Below are 21,436 nucleotides of genomic sequence, written 5' to 3' on the forward strand. Positions count from 1 at the left end.
TATAGGATTCCAGAAAAGGAAGAGTTAGTCTTGGATGGGCTAGTTAGTAAATCTTCCTGGAAGAACTGATATATAAGAAAGACCTGATCCAGGGATTCTCAGATTATAAGAAGGCGTCAGAATCTTCTCACGTGGCCAGGGCAAGGCCACTATTGTCATGGAACACTGCTAGTATCACCCCCGCCACACTATGAATGACTTGTAAAACCATCCTGCTTCTCTGTCCCAATAACTCAAGTTCAGAGTCCCCTGTGGGAGGCTAACTAGCTGAGGCCAGACCACATGCTCCAGCCTAGGCTGCTGGGAGCCACTGGCTGCGCACAGCTTCTCACCAACACTGCACACGAAGCACACAAAGGAACTTGTCTCCAAAAGCAGGGACGAAGATGCAAGGCTGCTCAGCCTGCCCCAAACTTCTCACCCTACCCTTGCCAAAACCAAACCAAAACAGAACAAACCCAAAAAACCCCAAATAGCCAATGAAAGAAACAAAATGTCTACCACAGGCAGTATTACTCAAAACGTTGACCTATGTGAGGAGGGACTTGATTTTGGCAAATTCAGTTTTGGGGAATGAGGCAAAGGCTAGAGAAGGTTGCTTAGGTGTCATCTGCATCAATGTAAAAATAGAGAACAAGTGTGAGCTTCAGGAGGCTAAATGTAGAAAGAGAAACTATGGACAAAGATTCTTATAATATCCGCACATTTCTGGGACTAAAGGAGCAGTATGAAAGGGGTGTCATATTAGCTCTCAACAGGTATTAACCTGCAAACAAGCTTGGATTAGAAGAGTTAAATAAGAATTTCTATTGTAGTAGTTCTCATAGTTTTTTTTTTATTCATAGTTTTTAATATACTAATTTGTATTATGAAACTCTGATTATGCTGCACTTCGAAATATCATTTGACTATGTAACTCTCTTGAAAAACTAGTGATACATTGAAGACATTTTGGGAAACAATGGGCTAGAATTATATGGAACCAGTAAAAGACAGAAAGAGACTTAGAAAAATGTTCAGGGGGAGAAACAATAGTCTAGAATCCAGATTATTCTGACCATTCAGATGCCTATTATTCCACTGCTGGTGGGGATGGGTTTCATAGTATGGAGATTGATAGTACTGAATTCCATTTCACCCCCATGTCCCCCAAGTGCTCAGTGCTCGGTAAATGGCGGCACACCATAAACATTTGTTAATTGAATAAATAAAAAGAGAATAGTAAGAAAAGTCCTTTAACTCGTCAATATGGAGGTCACAAGTCACTTCCAAAAATATTGTTTCAGAATAATGGTGAGATGTGTTGGAGGAAGCATCCACCTGCCAAGGATTCCTTAAGGAGCTCTGGCAGAGACTGAATTGTCTACCTGGCTTTTTTCTTGATAATATAACGAGTGACCATAGAATTTATCATTTGAACTAGGACACTTGAGAGAGAGAAAGGGGGAGCTATTAATAATTATGCCAGGACAACACACACAAAATAAACTTTCAGGCAAACTGGGACAAATGGTCATCCTAAAAATAACTCCTGATTTTTAGCTGAACACTTGACTGTTAGGAATAAAGACTGCCTTGTCCAACCTCTCTTGTATTTACGGGTAACAATGTGATTAAAATGTTATTAGATCACAGTGGTTAGTTTTCCCCCCAAATTTTTACAGAGGTGCCCATATCTTCACCAGTGTGGTTTCTCAGTTATCAAAGAAGATGGTAGAAGATGGTTTCAGAAGGTTGCACATGGAATGTATCTTTTATTTTTTAATTGAAGTATAGCGGATTTACAAAGTTATACTGATTTCTGGTGTACAGCAAAGTGATTCAGTTTTATGTATGTATATAATATATAATATTTTATATATATAAAATCTGAAAAATACTTTTTAGATTATTTTCCATTATAGGTTATGAGATATAGTTTCCTTGCTATTCGGTAGGTCCTTGTTGTTTATTTGGCATACAGTAGTGTGTAGCTGTTAATCCCAAACTACCAATTTATCCCCCCCTTTCCCTTTGGTAACCATAAGATTGTTCTTTATGTATCTTTAATGGTCTCTTTCTCCTTCCAGCTGGCTGGAATGTGGTTATTCTGGTTACAGCTTTAGCAGCCATCTTGAATAATCCTGTTATTTTGGAGTTTTCTGTTACTTGCGGTTGAACCTAATCCCAGTAGATAAAACCTTATACCAAAGCTGCTTAAAACCAATATAATGAGAGCCACAAATGCAAGCCACATATGTAGTTTCACATTTTCTAGTAGCCATTTTAAAATGTAAAAAGGAACAGGTGAAATTAATTTTAATAATATATTTAAATAAATGTGTCCAAAATATTATCTTTTCAATATGTAACCAATATGAAAACATATTAATGAGATAGTTTACATGCTTATGTTTTATGCTAAATCTTCAAAACCCCATGTGTGTTTTGCACTGACAGCACATCTCAGTCTAACCACATAGCAAGTGCTCAATACCCACATGTGGCTAGTGATCAACATATAGGACAACTCAATTTTATACCATGAATAACCTCCTCTCACCCATGTATTTTCTCTCTCTCGCTCTCCTCTTGTTTCTCTTCAATAGATAAACATAGATAGATAAAACTCTGTAGCTTCCACGACAACAACAACAAAACAACAACAATGAAACCCTGTTTCATTTCTTACTTCCCAGAACTGATTTCTCTATTGGTTTTCTTCCCTTCACAACTCTATTTAATTGAATTTGCAATATCAGGTAACTCTGTTCTTGGAATAATGACAGAAAGATGTGTTTCAGGATACCATTTGATAAATTGAGTTTCTGGGTGGTGATCAAGCATAAGCAATCTATTTTTAGAATGATCCTGTAGCAGTTTTTTTTAAATAAATGTATTTATTTATTTAATTTATTTATTTTTGGCTGCATTGGGTCTTCGTTGCTGTGCGCGGGCTTTCTCTAGTTGTGGCAAGTGGGGGCTACACTTCGTTGCGGTGCACGGACTTCTCATTGAGGTGGCTTCTCTTGTCGTGGAGCACAGGCTCTAGGCGTGTGGGCTTTAGTAGTTGTGGCACTCAGACTCAATAGTTGTGGCTCGCAGGCTCTAGAGCCCAGGCTCACTAGTTGTGGCTCACAGACTCAGTTGCTCCGTGGCATGTGAGATCTTCCCAGACCAGGGCTTGAATCCACGTCCCCTGCATTGGCAGGCAGATTTGTAACCACTGTGCTACCAGGGAAGTCCCGACCCTGTAGCATATTGAGCTACTAGGTATCAGGAGTTGTTAATATCAGGAGCAAAACCCACTATGCTTTGTCAGCAGTTGCCACAAGGAATTGGTTAAGTAATTTTCTTTTGCAAATGATTTAAGAAAATCACTTATAGTAGAGTCAAGTTTACCCCTCTAATGGTGACAGTCTTCGCTTCTTTGAGACGTATGTTGAAGAGTGGGAGAGAAAAGAGAACTGCTAGAGCTGGCCACTTTGGAATTGAACCTGAGCTAGATAGTCCCAGGAAGGGTTATGGATACATACATTGATTTCTATGTACGGCTTCCAGAGCTGGGCTTTATATAGAGTACAGCATAACCTCAGTTACTCAGTGTAGTGCTCAAGCACCAGGGATGGTGTCAGATACAAGAGGGAAAACATGCGTATCTTGTAAGAAAGAAAGAAACTGTGAGATTTGAGCATTTTGAATGAGTTAAGAGGAGCCAAAGACGTGAAGGTGACATGAAGCCAAGACACAGATGAGCTGTGATTGATTAATTCTCCAACAGGTGGGAAAAAATCTTCTGGCTTGATGGTGATGTATATGAAAGGTCGGTCTTTTCATGTAGGAGCCAAGAAGCTTACACAACATGACAGGGATCCAACAAGATAAGAAATAAGAAGGCAGAGAGAAGAGGAAAGCAAGCAAAGGAGATTGTATATGGAGCTGAAGTGGTGGTAGGAAACACAGAAGTAGTAGCAAAGGAGGCTAACAAATGTTATCAGCTCTTGTGGGCAGTGGAAGGAACGAAGCAGCGGTAAAGTTCAGAGTTAATATCAGTAGTCCAGCGGGTGTCAGGGTGCCATGTGTACTTAAGTTTTCACACAGTAAATATTTCTGGAAAAGAATCTCTTATGCCAACTGTAATCATTTGTTTCTTTGTTAATTACTCCCCTGTGGTTGTCTAATCTGTACCAGAGATTTGCACTCTCTTAGTCCGTGTGCTCTCAATGACTTAGATAAAGTCAGCGGATGCTGTGGATAATGCTGCCAAACTTATAGACCTAAAGCACAGACCACTGGCCAAGAAAAACAAACTAAGGAGGAAGAGAAAGTAAAAACCATCATAAATATTTCAGTTATCCAGAAGCCACTTATCTATCCTCCTTAACTATATATACTCTAGCTAAGAAGAAAGGAGTAAGAAAAATACATCTGAAAATCTAGATGGGTGATGCCAAGACCACACAGTAATCTTCATGCAACTTACTCGTTGAAAACTCCCCAGGCTCCAGAAGAACAGCACCACCTCTTTTGTCTTTATGCCAGACTTCACTTCATCCAGTGAGTCCTTCCTGCCCGACCTGGATGTTGCCTCAACTCGGCCCACTGGTCAACTACTACTGTGCCATCAGGGTCAAGCAGGCAGCTCAAGTGCCATTTGTCATCCTTTCCTTACGTTGTTACTAAGAATATTTTATTCTTATTTCTAAATAAGTCTAACAAGCATGGTTAGTATTTTCTACGCTGATGGCAAACCAGAACAGCAAAATCAGGGAGGAGAGGGCAATAGCCAAAGAGGTGACAGGTGCCTTTGAGGGAGGGGCAGAAACATTGTAAAAGCCTATGAACTTCATCTCAAACCAAAAAGCAGGTGGCCCATTCCATGTCAGCGTGAGTGTATGTGATTTGGCAGGAAATGGACTTTGGCATAAGACAGGTCCAAGTTACAGCTCTTCTGCTGATAACTGTGTGATTTGGGGCAGGTATCTGAGTTATCTGAGCCTCAGCTTTTTCATTTCTAAAATGGAATTACTAATATTGCCTTCTTACTCAATTATTGTGAAGATCAAATACAGACGAAACAACAGGTTTGAGGGAATTATCTTTTTCCTCCCTTTGCTCCCAGAGATGAATAGGTTCTTGGGTTATCACTGAATTTTATAACTTCAGATAGTGCTTATTAAACTCATACTACATTATGGATTGTATAACCCACAGTGCTAGGCACTGGGACGTAGAGTTACATGAAAAACAGTCCATGTCATCAAGGAACTGAGAGTCATCTGGGGAGAAGGTATGTAAAAAGCAAGCTAGACAGTGGGTAAATGGGCACCAATAGAATTAGAAACAAGTAATTGAAGCAGCACTAGTGGCAGCATGGAATGGCCGGCCATGACTTATTGGGGGGGGGGGGCATGGTGTATATAGTAATGATACTCCTGAATCATCAAGGAAACAGAAATTGTGTTTAATAAACTGTGTTTAAAGAGGCAGGATATGAGTAATCTTGTTTTGAATTTTTTCCATTTAAACTGATTAGAGCTAAAAAATAAATTTCCATGGTTTAGTTTGGTAGAAAACTCATTAACTTCTAGTGGAACATCTTATCTATTGATCTGTCAAATAAATGAGGCATTGCTAAAATGGCAGATGAGAAAGGCAAAAAAGAGGAGGAAAGTGATGGAGAAAGGATTGAGAAAGGAGCAGAAACATTATGCTGCCAGAGCTACCTCCAGAGTATCAGTCTTTTCTAAGTGCATCCTTCTTGCTGTTTCATTTAATCCTCACAGACACCCCGTCCAGTTGGCAAAACAGGGATTGTTCTTTGTTTGACAGATGACGAAGTCGAAAACGTTAAGAAGCTATTTCTTGTCCTAATTCATATGTTGAGTAAGTCACACATCTAGAAAGAACCCACATTCTCTGCTTGAGGCACAGAAATGTAAAGAAAGTTACCCACATAAAAATGTATGGTTCTAAAGAATTTTATTTAAAGACAAAGTTTTAAAACCAGGAACAAATATCCAGGAAGTACTATGGGCACAAAAATATTCTACGTAGAAGATAAATGCTGAGCATGATGGCTTCACTACAACTTCACCTCTTCTTTCTCTTTTCTTTCCTTCCTCCCTGCCCCCCACCTCCTCCCAATAGATGGAGGCATATGTGAGAAATACAACAAAAAAAGGGAACAGAGGAGGGAAAAAGAAAACAGAAATTTATGAGGAGAAGGCATAAGAGAACAGGAGATGAATGTATAGGGAAGTCTCAGTCATGAACATGTAAAATGCCTCTGGTAGTTTAAAATTCAGAAAGAAGAACATATCAGATTTTGTTTTAAAATTTCTCCTGAAAAAATTGAGGTCAGAGAAGGAATAAATGTGTCAAGAAGTTTAGATGATGTCTTTGCTGCCGGTAAATGAATAGGCGGTTTAGACAGAACCGAAAGCTTTTCCTGTGGTCCCCGAGCGGGCATCTCTGGCTTCAGCTCCATGGTCTGACACTCTCTATTACTCAAGGGCATCGACTGGCCAAGCACACCCCCTCCTCCCCACCGAGTCACTGTAAATACCACCCAGGGCTGCCGCTGCTGCTGCTGCAGCAGGGAGGTGAAAAAAGATCAAACGCTGATCATGTTCCCTGGGCATTTTCAGGACACAGATCTACATGTGTAGAGCATAGTAATCAAGAGGCGGGCTAGATTCCAACACCGGTGTTATCCCTATTGTGTGACCTCTTGGAGCGCCAGTTTCTCCTCTGCTGGGACATAATCATAGGACATATCACACAGGTTATTTTGAATGGTAGAGGCAATAGTTCATGTGAAGTACTTAATAGAGGGATTGCTCATAGGAAGTTTTCAGTATTAGCCTTTTGTAGCAAGCTGTCTTTCTCCATCTCAAAAATTAACACTATTTGTCCAGTGTTAACTTTTAGTGAGTTCTTCAACCTGTAATTATCATTTTTTTAAAAAATGAAAAATAGGCCTCAATTAAAACTAGCTATTCATCATTTTCTATTGTTCAGCACAGAAATTCCCTCCTAAAAATAAGTAAAAAAAATCTGGTGGTATATGAAATACCTGTGTTAAAATTCTTATGTGGCTATGGGCATTTCCTGGTTTCTTCCATCAGCTTGAGAAGAATTGCTCCATGAGTCAAGGACTGTAGATTTGTATCATTTACATTTTCATTTCTTTAAACCGTCTCCAAAAAGTTAAAAAGAACATCATTTTGAAAGCTGATGCTTATTATCATTTTTGTATGTAGTCCCATAAATGTGAACACTTTAAAACTTCATTCATTGGGAATAATGGAGGGAAAGTAGTGAGAAATCTGCCTGAGAAAATGTTTGAGAAAACATGGAATTTTAGTAATCTCAAGGAAAGTTACTATTTTAAGCTAAGATTTAAATGGTTATTAATAGGTAATAATGCTAAGCTCATAAAAAACTATACTTCACAAAAATCCTTGATTGTTTTATACTGTATCATAAATATAAGATGCTTTGGTAACATAATAAATTTAATTACTAGAACCAGAAATAAATGACTTCAAAAAAACCCTAGATTTTTCTAGCTTACAAATAAGTTTCTAACAAACTCTTTGAAGAAAAACTAATATTTCTTAATATTAATTACCTATAGTTTAATTGGTTAACTATAAGCATGAGATTGGTGAAGTGTGAATTAATGGGGTTTTATTGCATAATACAAGTTAAAGCAACATACTCATAAAATAAACAATCTATCTTTTCTTATATCATAGCTTTCAAACATCTAGGGCTTTCGTCTCATTTATCTTTAGTTGTTCACGGACAGAATTCTGTGAAGGGAATACCAGGAGTGTAAAGCTGTTAACTCTTTCCACTGAAGCTGGAGGTCAAGAAATGTCTAGCACGTGAAGTCCTGATTTTGTAGCATAATTTAAGAGCCTGGGCTCCGGACTCAGGCTGCCTAAGTTCAGACCCTACTTCCCCTTTATAGGCTCTGTGACAGTTGGGAAATTACTTCAGTTCCCTCCTTCCGGAAACAAAGATGATTATGGAATTTATCTCACAGGGTGACTGAAAGATAAACATTAACAGTGCCTGGTACACCATGAGCTCTCAATATATTCCACTGTCACTATAGCTTACCTGGTGGAAGTTTACCCAAATTTAACCTCATGACAACAAGTTAATCAAGTTCTAACTTAGCTTATTAATTCAAATGTACTTATACTTTGCCATATCATTTAGTGTTTGGTGTGTATCTTACCCAGGAGGTGATTTTTAAAAGTCATTCTTTGTATAAATGCACTGTAAAATGCTTTTTAAAAATTCCTTAAAATAAAACATCTACTAAAGTTCAGGTACTGTATGGTTAGTATTTCAATTCAGAGGTTGCTTTTCTGATAATAGGACAAACACTGGACCACTTTCATGAACTTATTTACTTTTTGTTATTTGTTTTATGGCAGTTGGAATAACACAGGAGAGCTCTTGAATCTGCCCCCTCCCAACCTGCTCTTTGCTAGCCATCACCCACTTGCTCAAGTCCCGAAGTCTTGGTTTCTCCTTGGTTCCTCTCCTTGGCCTCATATCCCATATCCTCTCTATCACAAGAACTATAGACACTGTTTATAAAACATATCTTAACCTCCATTTGTTTCTCTCTCTACATAATTATCTCTGTCTCTTAAACTACCCCCATCTGACCTCTTGGCTGAACTGCTGCAGTAGCTTCCTAAATGGTGTGCTTGCTTTCACTCCTTTACTCATAAAATTCATTCTCCACTGACAGCCCAAGCTGATCTTGGGGAACCACAGATCTATCCATGGTACTATTCCTATTTAAAACCCATTCTCCATTGAGATCCCAACCCTATCCTGGTGAAACTTACATCTAACCATGACACTAGTTTTATTAAAAACCTTCCAGGGATTTCCCTGGTGGTGCAGTGGTTAAGAATCCATCTGCCAATGCAGGGGACATGGGTTCAATCCCTGGTCAGGGAAGATCCTACATGCTGGGGAGCAACTAAGCCCATGAGCCACAACTACTGAGCCCCCATAACCTAACTACTGAAGCCTGTGCACCTTCAGCCCATGCTGTGCAACAAGAGAAGCCGCTGCAATGAGAAGCCCGCGCACTGCAATGAAGAGTAGCCTCCACTCACTGCCACTAGAGAAAACCCAGACGCAGCAACAAAGACCCAACGCAACCTAAATAAATAAATAAATAAATAAATAAATAAATAATTTTAAAAGTATAAAAACAAAACAAAAAAACACCTTCCAGTGGTTTCTCGGCATCCTCAGAATAAAATCCAAACTCTTGATTCTGGAATACAAAGCTTTCCATGCTCTGACTACTCCCTACCTTTCTAACCTCTTGTCCTACACTTTCGCCATCAGCCACCGTGCCTTAGCCACATCGGCCTCCTTCTTGTTGTTTGAACATACCACGCTTGTCATCTTAGAACTTTTGTACTATCTGTGACCTTGGCCAGGAATGCCCTTACCCACAAACTTCTTATGGCTGGCTCCTTCTTGCCCTTCAGATTTCAGGCTAAATATTGCTTTTGGGGAGATGTCCTCCTCTCCCATCCAACTGAAAGCATCTGCCTAGTTACACTCTATCTTACCTTTTTAATGTCTTTTATGGTATTTATCATGATCTGATTTTTTTCTTATTTATTCATTTACTGCTCACTTGTCTCTTTGCATATTTTCAGCTTTGTTCCCACTAAAACATAAATTACAGCAGACAAGGGACAACTTTTCTCTCTCTCTTACTTCTCCATGTGGTATCTTTTGCATTTGGCAGACAGTCAACAAACATATTGAATGAACGTACAGAAAAATTCTCAGACTGCCCACGGAAAGATACTCCCTGTGTCCTGATTTCTAAATCCCTTCAATTCTTTAGTTCCACCCAGGATAATTCCATGCCACACCCAGGAGAGTGTAATGACACGATACTCAGGAAAGCAGTATAACTGACTATTTCTTTCAGGACTGCATTTCTTTCAGCACTGCATTACAGTGTTTCTATACTACCACGTGTTTTATCTCCCTTCTCTCAGTTTTCTTTTTCTTGCCTCATAGTGACATCTTCAACAAAATTATCTCATTCACTCACATAACCTGGGCAAGTGTCATTTCCTCCTTGTTTTTTAAGGGAGAAAGCTGAGGCTCAAAGAGAACATGAGTGACAGACTGGAGATCGGAATCCAGTCCCACGTGTTACCAAAGACTGTGGATTTTTCCTTGCCTGGGGGTAGTGCCCTGTTCATTATGGGGTCTCACATTTACTACAGTAGCCATCAGTGAGCTGCCCAAAGGGTTTCCAAACTTGGCTGCCCTATACAGTCATTCGGGGATTTCTCCTTAGACTTGCAGAATAAGAATCTGGATTAATGTTTAAGAATCTGCATTTTTGAGGAGCTCTCCAGATTTAGGTGCCATTGAGTTAGATAAAAAAGTCAGGTTAGAGAATGTTAAATACATGCTATTCCAAGGTCTTTGAAACACCAGCAGAGATTAGTGACCCAGTGAGCCTCTGATGCTGAGACATGGAAAGATGGAGATTGGAAACCTTCAAGCCTTTGCTTGGGGAGGAGGGACAGCATGTGCTCTTTGTTAGGAAGAGAACCGCAAAGCATGAGATGGGGCCTGGTCTTGGGTGTGAAGGGCAACCCAAGGAAAGTGCTGGGAGTAGAAGAGCCTACTTTCAGTGGTTTAAGGTCCTCCAGTAAAACCCAGTTAGATATTTAAGGTTTTTCAGCTGTCTGTTCAAGTGTCCTGGAGTCTTTTGCATAAGTAATTCAACATGTTTTTGAACCATTAAAAATATATTCAAAATAAAGTGGGCGAGAAGGGCATTTTATGGGAGTATAAGATTATTTAGGCTATCAGAAATAGCTTTACAAGCATCTCCATACTACTCCCCAAACACTGAGAAGTCTGTTTTCTGATATAAGCATCATTTAATGAAAGTGAACAACATATTTGAATGCTTTTCCTATTGGAGAACAGGCAATGTTGTCAAATCTATGTATGCTGGTAAAATGTTGCTCTACCGTGCATCTTGTTAGCATTGAGTCCTATCTAATAGAAGAGATAAATGGCCTCCTGAGGCTTAGAAACCATGGAAAAGTCACAGCTGGTAGCTTGCACCTGGCTGACCTATTCATGGAAAAGGTCAATTTAGTGCAAAAGGGCATTTAAAAAAATCAGTTCTGCTAGAGGGAATTGAGCAGCTGTCAGGGGAGAATGGGTTCATCCTTTCACACCCTTCCACTTGCTGAGCCCATTGCTTTAACCATAGCTGGAGGGCCACAATCCTGCATTTGGTAACATTATTACAGGCTACTTTTATTTCCCTTTGTTACCTGTGCATATTAGAAATTCAAGTATTCCTGTATTTCCTATATTAATGCAGTATCCAAATAAAGACTGAGAGCATTTCATTTTATTACAACTTGATTTAGTATTTAGGACTGGGTTTTATTGTCTTTGCAAATATCCCAATATTGCCTTTTATATCTCAGTTAGCTTTATTTGTTGAGCTTTCTTCAACATTTGTCATGAAAAAATATTCCCAAATTTGGGTCAAGAGACTGTTTCAGGAAATCCCTTTGCAGGAGAGGCAAGTTAGGGTCAGGTTATAATGGATACAATGTTGATCTCAGTACTGTAAAGCTCCAAGAGTATACAAAATATATTTTTCTAAAATGCAGGAAGTAAGGTGTGGTCTTTCATAATATTTGGAAGTTTCAAAATGCCTGTTCTGGGTGAAAGATTTGTTGGACTAGACTAAAATGCTGTTTTTTAGCTAGATCCAGAAAGTCTCCACTCAGAGTTGGTTTCTATCCTTTAATGCCCAGTGGACAACTACTTATATAAGCTGAATCTAGGGTTTAGTATAACTACTCTCTAGCTCATCAATTGCAGATGTTGATAACATCTGAAAAATATGTTTAGCTATTTAAAGAAGCTCACTCCTCTTTTCACTTTCCTATTTCTCTACCCAATTTTGCTTATTTATTTATTTAGAAAGGAACTTTTCTTTTTCCTGCCCCCACAGCATGGCTTGCAGGATCTTAGTTCTCAACCAGGGATGGAACTTGGCCCCCAGCAGTGCGAGTGCAGCATCCCAACCATTGGACTGCCAGGGAATTCCCTGTATTCAATTTTAAATGGTCTAAAAAGAAAGGCGGCATGTACCTAGATAATGCAGAGCTTTGCCCTCTGCGGTTTCTGACCCCAGATCCTAGTCCCTGGTGAACAGAATTTCTAGCCTACCTGATGAATGCTGAGCTTTCACATCACCTCATCCCGAGAAGACAAGTTCACACTGAAATAATTTTCCTTTCATTGAAAGGAAAACATCAATATCCCCAGAATAGCCTACCCCTTCAAAAGAGAAAAGTCGGGACTCCTTGAGACTATTATGTATAATTATTTTATGTTTAACTAAGGTGCTTTTTAAAAGGCTTCCAATATATACTTTAGATTTTAAGTAAAGGTTTATGCAGAGCTTAAATATTTAGTTTAACATGTTTAAGTTTCAATGATTCATGTCAAAACAAAATTACCCATTAGCCAAATGCCAAACAAGTTTGACATGGAGATGAGTCAGATCGGGGCCATTTGGGCTCCAGACTGCAACGTGCTGTTCAGCATTCCGGTATTACCCATGCCATTTCCTCAAAGAGCCCCCCTCTCAGCATTCAGACCATGAGGCTGAAGGGGAGACACACTAGAAATATGGAGAACACTCCATTTCTGTTAATTTATCATGGCTAAATTGGCATAACGAGTGGTGACAAATAGGCCTTTTTCATCTACACAAAAGTTACCATTACTTTTTCAATGGCTTTTACTTGAGTGTCAAGAGTAGCAAGTGTAATTACACAAAAGCTGGTGGCGGCATGTACTGTGAATTTAATGCAGGGAATAGGAGAGGGGCTGCAGGACATCAACGTTGAGCCTACGTAGGAAGGTAGAACCCACATAAATATACACATGAAACGAGATATTAGAGATTACGGAAATCATAGGGAAATTTTCTTCTTCAGGTCAGTGTTATATTTACCTAGAAGTAGATAGCTTGAAAGAAAAACCGCTGCTAAATATTATTTCTTGATTTCCTTCTGTCTCAAGAGTTAACCATATAGCTGAAACTCTACATACATGTGAAATGTAAATTTTGCAAGATAGCTTTAACCTAATTTCAAGATGCGCTTAGGCTTTGATCATGGTATTTAATAGACTGTCATTAGTTAAAAGAGAAGAGCCCATTATGGCATTGTCGGTTGGGTAGTAAAATCCTTATGTATAGAATCAACTTGATAAAATGTGGCCCCAACATGTAATTATTATCACTAGACAACCATTTAGAGTTACTTGATATCTATTATATATCAATAAATCTAAATGGAGGTGGATCACAAGCACATAAAAGATTTTCCTTTGCAGCCCACACTTAATATATTTCCTTATCTTACTTGATTGATTATAACATAATTCTCTGTATAGTTTCACCTCTAGGAAATAAAAAAATTAATATCGATAAGATAAAATGAACCATCTCGCCAAGTGTTTTGATACTGAGAAAATGCAATTTGCTGAGCCTAAATATTAATGGCATGCCTTATTTTAACTACATATTGACTTTTTCTTATATATCTATGAAATGAAGTTTTTTATAATAATTATAATAACATTTAGAAGTATGTTCATCAATGCCTTATCTCAGTTTTTTAAGGATACGCGAATTTAATGACCATATGGCACAGCTAACTCAGATCTAAATAATGATAAAAATAATTACCTACCACAAAAATTACCTTAATGACCAACTGGATGAATGTGTAAAACTGCACATTAGAGAATCAATGCCAAGAAATCACAAATCCCGATATTCTGATGTTCAGTTGTACTTTACAATTGCTGAGTAGTGTTTTTCAAACCAGAGGAGGAGGGAAGCCATATAAACTCCCACCTGTCCCAGAGGTTTAGATGAGCCTGTTTTAGTTTTTTTGGTAGGAAACTGCATGGAATAGATCACTCTCCCTTCTGCAGCTCTTTTGTAATTTCATTAAAGGAGATCAAGAGAAATTGTGTTCTTACTATCTGCTTATCAAAATGCAAATACCATCTTTAGGGTCTAGATAAATACTATAAGTCATTCTTCAGATGTATTTTGAATTGACTACATAAACATAGCTAAATAGAAATATAAACTTATCTAACACTTGCTATGTGCCAGGCACTGGGTAGAAGCTGAGAATGTAAAGAGGAAAACAGTGCTGGATTTTTGGGCTCATGAAAAAATACACCATGTCCTTACAGAGTTTACAGTATTACTGGGGAGATAAGAAAACTTTTTGTTTTATAAGCAACTTGGTACATTGTTTGGGATAGACTATAGGGGTAGGTGAACATAGAAGCAGAGGCCGTCTGTGGTGCAACGCTGGAGGAAACAGGGGTGAGGGCAATGATGACTAGACTCCTAAAGAGCAGACTCTTCACCGTGAACATGCTTGGGCTCGTGTCATCATAATATGAACAAAGAGTCAAAGAAATGCTAAGAGTTTGGACTCTGTTGCAAATCAACCCTGCAATGAATCCTTCTTTAATTTTTACTTTCACAGAGATCCTAGGTGAGAGAAACCTCCCCCCCAACTATGTCCTTCCTTCCTTTTTTCCCAATGGTGAACCTATACTTCTTTACACTTATAGCTTAAACATTTCAGGGAGGGTCAATTTCTCAAAATTCAGAAAAATCTTATTTTTGGAAGGAAAGAGTAGTAATATCATATATAAAAAGTCTTAAAATATAATTTTATGGTGAGCTGAGAACAAAATTAGTTTTAAGAACTTTTGATTATATCATAGATATCTGTTATTTTGTGTTTGTGTGTTTGTGACGAGTCCTTCCAAGGCCATGATCTCACAAACCTCAAGGGGGTGGCTAGACAAAGCAAACATTAATATTCTGGAAAGGAAAGGTAATGATTAGTGATCACTAAAGAAGCAACTCACTTCCTGAGGAAAATATAGTTCTTTTAATTAGAATGGAATGATGCAACTCTGAATGTATTTCCTCTTGTAGCATTATAATTTTGTCAATAACATTTAATTTTTAATATTAAAATCTTATATGCCCCTTGAAACTTTTCTCAGCTCCTACATGATTCAATTAATTTTTTTAACTTAAAATTAAATGTCCTCATTTTTTTCCATGGAAGTATACCCTCTTGGCCTCAAGATGGAAAGTTATTTGCTTTAATATTCGTGATTCAGCAGGGTATTTTATGGCTCGCAAGAGTTGCAGCTTAAGTGCATATCTTCTGTACATACAGAGGTCAGAAATAATTTGCTTCATGATATAGGAATTAAAATCAATACTCTTACTTCCTTAAGAAAACAAACATAACATAATGTAAATGAGAAATGAGTAAATTATTCATAGATGGGCTTATCTAAACTATAATTCAAGCTAAGCAAAGCAAGGTCAACCCAGAGAACTGAGTTTTAAGAAACACTGCAAGTTACAGGAAACATGAGGAGGTTGGATATATCACCACAGCTTTGTCTTAAGAAAGTCGCTTTCATCTGAGGGTTTTTAAGCCATATTACAAACACCCTGTTTTCTGCCCCTGTGAATAAGTGTCTGGTATGATGATGCTCAGCTTGAGGATGAGGAAATGGAGAGCAGAGTAGTCTTGGTGGACCTGGAAGTCTTGCACATGGTTCCCTGTGTGTGTGGGGGTGGGGAGAGACTCCCAGGTTTCTCATTAGCACTTAACTAGCAAGGAGTCCCACTGGACGCTGTTGTCAGGATTGTTCAGGCTTCCCGATTTTCACTTCCAATGCCTTTCTGTTTCCTCTCTGCTCAGGATTTAGGCAAATCCTATATGCCGGAGTGATCCCCTCCTTTCTCTCTCTGTTTGGTATATTTCCACCTATGGAAACTGTGGTGAGCCCAAACAGGCTGAGTTAGGTGGAAAGGACATTTTCTTCTTTACGGTTAGAGGACAGAATTTATCAGCTGCCATCTTTCTGGGTCCTGCTCTAGCTTGATTTCTACACAGGGTCTGGGTTTTACTTCTTATTTCCCAAGTCAAGAATGGGTATTTCATCTGTCGAGAAAAGTATTCCTCCTAGACAGAGGAAGTTCTACATGAGAACCTGACCGCCTTGAAAGATGGACACATGTAGAACTCATGATCAGCAAGGTCAGAATAAGCTCTGATTCTGGCTTTCTGACCTTCTATCCTATGTAATTTACTCACATTGCTAGCATTCTTTCCCCTACCATCAGGCATTGCTTCTATAGTGATTCGATTATTTATTTATTGGCACAAAGTTTGAATTTTTTTGTGTCAGTGTTGGGGATGATAGATATGTACAAAGCAATTCCTTGCCTTAAAGCATTTCTAGTTTAATAGAACGGACTTATACAAATGAATTATAATAAATCAAAAGGAAATAACATATAATGAACATACGTCCAAAGTACTATGGAGGCATAGAAAAGGATATGATTATTGCTAACTGGTGGGAGGCAATGCTATATGAAGAATTGTGTCAATGGAGAGATTATCAGTGTTGCTGCCTATACTGTAATGCTGAGGTGATCTTCTTAGCAGACAAACAGGCAGTTCTTAAGAAGGAGGTATATATGTTCTATTTGAATAATTGTATGGTCCCTGAGATCTCTATTTGCTTTCAGCTGGACGTAACACTTTTCACAAAGCCTCTACTGGTTGACCACTGAAGATGAGGTTAAAGCGAATTAACAGATGGAAATTGGGAGCTCTGTGAGTTGGGTTACTGAGGATAGGATCACAGATTTTTCATCTTTTATGCTCAGCCCCTACCATGGAAGATGGTTATTGAATTTACCTACATGTACACATACATACTCACTTTTCTAATGAAGATTACTTCATAAACATGAGGTCATTTGCAATCATATCTTTCAAGCAGGCTTTCAGAAGGAATTTCATTGCTCTTTGACCATTACAAATCAAGTAGATCTCTAGCGGAGACCTCAGGGCCTCACTTACAGACTAGTGTCGGAGTTTAGAACAGATGGCCATTTGAATCTAGGGCATTAGTATGTATCTGAGAAAGGAGATTAAAACACCACAGAAAGGAAAGCCTTGTTCAGAGACATCATGTGGGCACAAAAGGTGGGAGATTATTTATCATAATGACATATTCAACCACAAGGGAAAACATGAGTTAGAATGGCATTATTTTCATCACACTTTTCCCCTGAGGAATTCGAGAGACTACCCCAGTCTTACGTAATGGGCAGCAATTCTCTTCATAGTATGTTGTTTTGTTCCTAACCCCCAGCTGATACAAGTAATAAAATTCCCAAAGATGACCAACTTATTCTCCTCCCAAAAATTACGCTCCCACAGATCCCGTGAGCTCATGAATACTTAAGGCCCAGCTGATCTGATCTTAACCACCATAGTTATCTGCTCATTTCTCATCAGGCTAGCCTCCTGATTCCACTCCCTCAATGTTTCATCTCTCCAATTCTGAACACTCTCCTTGTCCTACCACTTTCGTGGAAAGAACTGTTTTTCTTTCCCTCCTCATACATAACAACATCACTTCAACTTTCGACTACTTCCTCTACTTGAGAGGCAGGGTGAAAAATTTAAATGCAGCACAAAGCATCTGGTGAGATGGAAGAGGCATAATTCCTGCTCTGCTTGTCACCAACTGCTAGCACGCCTTTGGAATACTATTTTACTTCCTGGGCTTCAGTTTCCTCATTTACCAAAAACAAAGGGAAAACTAACTAACATACAATATGTAAGACATATTCTGGTATGAACAACAATATGATTCCACTGTGTTTATCAAGATGAGTGACACCAAGTTCTAACACGTCATCTAGAAGCCACCACAAAGTCATGAAGGAGTTGGCCTTCTCATATCTGTAGCTGTCACTTGTGATAAGTACTTCTGCATTTCTGCACACATATATTTAATAGCATGTATTTATTGTGTACATGTATATAAATGTGACTACTTTTCAAAAATATCGGTAAAAAGCATGCTATTAATATATTTGTCATTATTCTTCCAGTGTCTCAGATTATAATCTTTGTCATACGTGGGAGAGCAGTGGAACAAATGTCAGGAGACCTGCATTCTGGGTTCCTCCTTAACCACTCAAGTTTCATGGTTTTGCACATGTCGCACAGACTCATTGGGCTTCGGTTTTATCTATAAAAAGAAAAATCAGGGAAATTATCCCTTTTAGGTCTATAATTATATGATGTTTTTATTAATGAAGACTGGAAAGATGATGTTGTGGAGTAACTGATTAAACCCAAAATTTTGAGGCGTAAACAATGAAAGTTTGTCACACATGAAAAGTCTGATTGCAAATTGTAAGATACTTAATGATGACTGTCCTCCATGTGGTGTCTCAGTGAACCAGGGTGCTTGAATTTTGTGTATCTATTATCTTTACACAAGAACCTCCCTTCCTCATGGCAAGGACCATCTCAAGCCACTTTGCTTCTGCTCACATTTCACTGGCCAGAACAAAAACCATGGTCTTATCTAACTGCAAGGTGGCTAGCTGGATATACAGGTATCATTATTACATTCTTGAAAGACAACTATTAAATGGAATTTGTTGGACACTCAGCCTTGCCTCTGCCATGGTGCTAAATCAGAATAGAGCAGGGAGTGTGTCCAGTGGAATTGTTTCTCCTGTCCCATCTTTAACACCATGGTATTTAGAACACATTTGTCATTCAGCACTTTCTGAAAGGGCAGGAGATTTTCCCTCTTTACTGAATGATCCTTGATGTTCTATGGTGGTTCTAAGACTTCTCTTGGGTTTTTAACACATCAGGAAGTACCAGATTCCCAAACTCTAATCCCCCAAGTTTAGTGGTGAGAAATTTGTGGTCTCTCCATTGAGAGCTTTGCTAGTGGGAAGAAGTGACTGGAATTTACATGTCGCATGTGTTGAAACATGGAGGACTCTTAGGATAACCTTTGGAATGAGAAATATAAGTGGAAAATGAGAGAAAGTTAAACAATATGTCTTTTCTAACAATAACTTTCTTATTGCTTTAGAAGGTTTTGGTTTAGAGTGCTTTCTTTTTTTTTAAAGCAGAAAGAGAGAAGAGAGAGTAGAAAATCATTATGAAAAATCAGCTATGAAAGCATAGCAGTCAATTCAGACAGAGCTTGGGAGTGGTGTTAAGTAGGAGGTATCAGCTTTTTAGTTTGCTCTTTCTCTTTATCAGAGTAGGGAGAGTTTCATCTTGATTGGATGGCTTCCCCAGATGGGTCTGGGTGGTTTATGCTGTAGAGTAGATGATGACAGATAACACTCTTAGTTCAAGGCCTTTGGGATGGCAATATGCGTAGAAGGATTTTTCCAGGGAGATTTGCTTCTGCCCACTAATTGTGGTCATATATTTTATGGCTATGGGAATATCATGGCCACTAGTATAAGTCCCAGTGCTGCAAGAAGCAGTGTTTGTCTCTGATTCAGCAGAAGCTGTAGCTGTATTTCTGAAACTACTCTTGATAAAATCACTCATGGCGTTAATTTTCACTTCCAATCCTGTACTTTCTTGCCTCATCCTGCATAATTTGTTTACAGTTGCTACTATGGATGATATATACCTTTTTAAAATGCTCTCTAATTTTTCAGCCCTACTTTTTTATGTTTATCGTTTTATCTACCTACAACTTTTCCTTGGCACCCCCAGTAAACATGTTCTCTGTGAACTCTTTAAATATTAACATTGTCTGAAATTTTATCCTTGGTCGTCCTTGCTTCTCCTTCAACATGTTTTCCTCAGAGGATCTTATCTATTTAGTGGTATTCAGCTACCGCCAAAAAACTTTAAAATGACAAACTCTGGGTCAGTTTAACCACCCACTTTCTCTGTGCCTACACCAGGGCTGCATTCACGGGAGAAAATGAGAAAGAAGCAGTTGGTACTCCACCACACTGGTGGTCTCCAGGCTGATCCAGGCCCTCAACACCGCCTGGTTATCTTTTTATTTTCTGTAGTGACTGCCCTCTATTAATCTTTGCAAGAGCAATTTTAGATCTTCTATGCCTATTGACAAAGGACCTCACATCTTCCGTCACAGTTTTGAAATTGAAACCATTGGCCAGACTGAGCGTCAAGAAGGAGAGGCTGGTGGATGGTGTTAAATGTTGCACAAAGGTCAGAGAAGATGAGATCTCAACCATGGATTTAGAAATAAGGCCATCACTGTTTATTTCTTTAAGATCCCCCACTGGGGACCATGGAAGGGATCATGATATTCACAAAAACTTTGTAAGAAAAGTGTTACTGTGAAAGGGAGGAACTTTGAGATAGGGTGATAATAGGTGGAGGGTCATGTGGAATCAAGAAAGCTTATTTAAGAGATTAAAGAAAATCAGCCTGTTTTAATCCTAATGGTAAAGGGCCCAGTAAAGGCAAGAGTTTAAAACAATTCCTTTGCTCTAGAAACCTTCTCCTGGTTTTCCTCCTGTTCGTCTGTCCATGTAATCTTAGAGAAATTTGAAGGATGATGCCCATATTTCTGGCTTAAGTGACTAGTTGAAGAGTTGTGCCTTTCACTGATTGCCTCAGTCAGTGTTTCTCAAACTATCTGTGGTGAAGGACCAGGTTTGTTTTTTGTTTTTTAATTCTCATTCATTGCATGCTTTTGTAAACTACAGTAAAAATGTAGTTTTTATCCTTGAGCATAGAAATATGCTCATGCAGTTAGCACTGTCAAACTGCTACGAAAATTTCCAAACGCTTGCTCTTCAGTTTTTATACTTACTTCATGGACCAGTTCAAATAATCCCCAGTCCATCACTGATCCATGGTTCATGCTCTCAGTAGCACTGACCTAGAGAACATATATGGATTAGCAATATGAAGGATGGAGATAAATTTCCTTTCGGACATGGGGAAGATGACTCCCCTGTTAGGCATCCAAACAGAGATTTCCAATAGGTAATCGGGTACAACACATGATATGTGCTTCAGAGAAAAGTTAAGGAACCCATAAAATAACATGATGCCTATCAGTTGTAGAATGAAAACCTAAAATGTAGCACATCTGTATCATGGTAAACTATTAAGGAGTAAAGAATGAGAGCATGAAAGCTAAGTGTCCCAATATGAAAAGAGCTCCAAGATAAGTTATTAAGGCAAGAAAAATAAAATAGCGTACAATATGACAAAATCATGTTTGTAAACATACATATATGTATAAGATACATTGAAAACTTCTGGAATAATATGCATCTGTTAACAGTACTACTTTTAGGAAGGAAGCTAGGGTTAATGGGGTGTTCAACATGTTAGATCCATGTGTTACTTTTCAAAGTTAACTGCTGTATTATTCTTTTACAAATTTTTTACAGTGTTTATTACTTAGGTAATTAAAATTTGAATCAAAG

Source organism: Hippopotamus amphibius, chromosome 6 (genome assembly GCF_030028045.1).
Source record: "Hippopotamus amphibius kiboko isolate mHipAmp2 chromosome 6, mHipAmp2.hap2, whole genome shotgun sequence".
Taxonomy (NCBI): Eukaryota; Metazoa; Chordata; class Mammalia; order Artiodactyla; family Hippopotamidae; genus Hippopotamus; species Hippopotamus amphibius.